The following is a 3,250-nucleotide window of genomic DNA, read 5'->3' as shown; positions in this document are numbered from 1 at the left end:
TGAGGGAGCAACTCGCCCCCAACCCAGAGAGAGCAATCCACCTTTTTCTAATTGAGAATCATGGCCTCAGATTTGGAACCGACACCTTAACGTGGTGGAGGGGTTTGAGTGCCTGAATGGTCCCAGGAGCTATGTTGTCGGGAGCTATATGTCTCTCATGGCAAACAGGTCCTGGATGACAGACCAGACAAAGGGCGATTCATAGGCCATTTATGATTAACAAAAAATCAAGGCTCACGTTTACCCCGCCCGGTATGGGGTCACTGGGGTCCCACACCGGGGCCCCACCCTGGAGCCAGGCCTGGGGAAGAGGCTCACGTGCGAGTGCCTGAGTGCCTGGTGGCCAGGCCTATACCCACGGGGCCTGGTCGGGTTCAGCCCGAAACCATAATGTGGAGCCACTCTTTGGTGGGCCCACCACCTGCTGGAGAGGCTGTAGGAGGCCAGTGCATTGTGTTTTGGACATTGGCTGGGGCCGAGTGCCTGGCTGACCTAAACCTTGGTCACCAACTCTGTAACACATCCTTTTCATTAATATTTTGTAAAGACAACTTAAGGGATCGGAGACAGGGCATGTCTCTATTTGCCTGTGTTGTGCTTGGTATTTGGCTTTGTAAGACATTTTAATATCATGCTTTCTAAGTTATTTGTTTTTATGGTTATATTCACACAGTGGACATGTGCACACACAAAACATACAGCCAAATCTTATATTATAGTATCTGTGAACACTTTGGAAAACTTTGTTCTGACATACAGTAGCAACCCTGACTGGCATACAGGTATGTGCCAAAAAATTAGAATATACCTAATACATGCTTGAATGGAGTAGGAAGAAGTCAGACTTATCCAGTCCTACCCCATAACATCATCTTACCATCATTGGTTTGCAAGCAATAAATGATTCACTTCTGCACACACAAACATTATACTAAAAAAGAATATAACAGTGTTAACATTCTTAAATCACACAAATGATATACTAAAGAATGCTTTACAAAATATAATTATTGAGCCTGTTCTTGCATATATCTTGATTGACACACACCTTTATATTTACGTTTGAACTCGTTAATTCTTTTACTATTTTTTAAGTCCCCACTTAAATTATTCCATAGTTGTACCCCGCTTATGGAAATACAAAATCTTTTTTTGGTTGTATAGCATGAACTTTTAAATTTAACTGACCCCTTAAATTGTATCCCCCTTCCCTTTCATTATATAATTTTTGAATTCCACCAGGTAATAAATTGTTCCTGGCTTTATACATAAACACTGCAGTCTTATATCCCACTAAATCAAAAAATTTTAACAATTTAGACTGTATGAAAGCTCCATTGGTGTGATCCCTATACCCCATCTTATGCACAATTCTTACTGCGTTCTGTGAGCATCCAGCTTCTTTTGCAATTGCCTTTTGAGACTTTTCCTCCTTATGGAGGGTGTCAATGATGGTCGTCTGCACAACCGTCAAGTCAGCAGTCTTCCCCATGATTCTGAAGCCTACTAAGCCAGACTGAGACAATTTCAAGGCTGAGGAAACCTTTGCAGGTGTTTTGCATTAATTAGCTGACTAGATTGGGACACAGGGAGCCTACAATGTTGAACTTTGTCATGATATTCTAATTTTGTGAAATACTGGATTTGGGTTTTTTTTTTTGTCTTTAATCCATAATCATCAAAATTGAAACAAATAAAGGCTTGAAATATTTCACTTTGTGTGCAGTGAACTAATATAACATACAAGTTTCACTTTTTGAAACAAATTATTGAAATAAATGGACTTTTCCTTGATATTCTAATTTTTTGGCACATACCTGTAAGGGATAACTGCTCACTATTATTGCTAAAATTGGCCAAGACTTGTATGTGTTTCTGTCATGATCACAGACATTGCTCTGTTTTCCACCCAGGTTTTCACTGGTTATTGTTTACACAAGCCCCTGGGCTTTGGTCTTTGTCCCATTCTCATTGCTTGCTCCAACTAGCTTCACCCTCATTCATCTTCAGCGAATGTTGTATAGTCAATCTGCCAGCACATCCTTGAAGAAAATTTTACTGCTCAAAGCATCTACAGCTCAGGAGGCAAACATATGATTCTCATTTTGGCCTCATTATAGTTTCTATTTTGTCTGTTGTGTTTTTGATATGTTTCTCCTAATAATTCACTAGGAGAAATAGGTGAGACAGGATGAGTAGCAGGAGTCATTGTTGAAACATAAGGGAAATACCTACCTAAACTTGATTCACTGTTAATACTGGCTCCTTTTTTTCTCAATACTAAGACAACTATGGAGCAATATGCAAGTCTATGAGGAGCCATTATTAACAGTGTTAGACATATATTGTGGTGAACATTGGATTGGTAAGAAATGATGAGAGATGGTGTTTTTCTATCAGCATAGGTCAGCCTGCTTTAATTGAGCCAAGCCAGGTGGGTAGGGGTTACATATGTCTCTAACAGAAGGGAGTAATCATGCTGACTCGGGCTCAGCCAGCCCAGGTCCGAGTGGGGCCGAGCTCTGTCTTTAACATTTCTGACTCGGCAAAACACGTGACTGGCTGAAATGTTGCACTGAAGGAGTGTCCATACACATTTAGCATCCACTTTTTATACATTACTTCACTGCAGGAATATTGGAAAATGGAGTCTCTCACTTGGTCTTCTGGTGGGGAGCTAAATTAATGCCTAGCACCTAAGGGTTCTATGTTGCAAGCTAGAAACACCACATCTGTCATGATTCTGTCCCATCGGCTTCCATTCTCATGCTTTTATTTGGACATTACTTCCTGTTTCAGTTTCACCTCGGTTTCAGACTCTTTACTCCAATCAGCAGTTATTGTTTGCACCTGTTTTCACCCCCTTATAGGCAGCTTCCCCACACCTAGAAGCTGCCAGATTGTTCTAACTCATGTCAGACTTTCCAGCGTTTTTCTTGTGCCTGTTTTTCCTGTTTTGATCTTGGATTGCCATTGACCACCAAGTACTGCCTAACCCCTCTGATTCTGATCATGTTTTTCTGTATCTCAACTATTAGACTCCCCTCTCTGACCTCTCGTTTGTGGATCTCTCGGCTGTGTAAGTTTGCTGGCTCTGATTCTAGACTGTATTATCGACCTGAGAGTGTTACTTGTTGAATCAGACTCCTGCCTTGAGTATCGATTGTGTCTGACCAGTGTGCTTATTAAAGAGACAGTGTTTTACTTGTCCTTGTCAGGCTATATAATTGAGTTCACCCTTGACATTATC

This window comes from Monopterus albus, unplaced genomic scaffold (assembly GCF_001952655.1).
Source record: "Monopterus albus unplaced genomic scaffold, M_albus_1.0 scaffold636.1, whole genome shotgun sequence".
Classification (NCBI taxonomy): Eukaryota; Metazoa; Chordata; class Actinopteri; order Synbranchiformes; family Synbranchidae; genus Monopterus; species Monopterus albus.
This window is presented reverse-complemented; position numbering follows the sequence as displayed.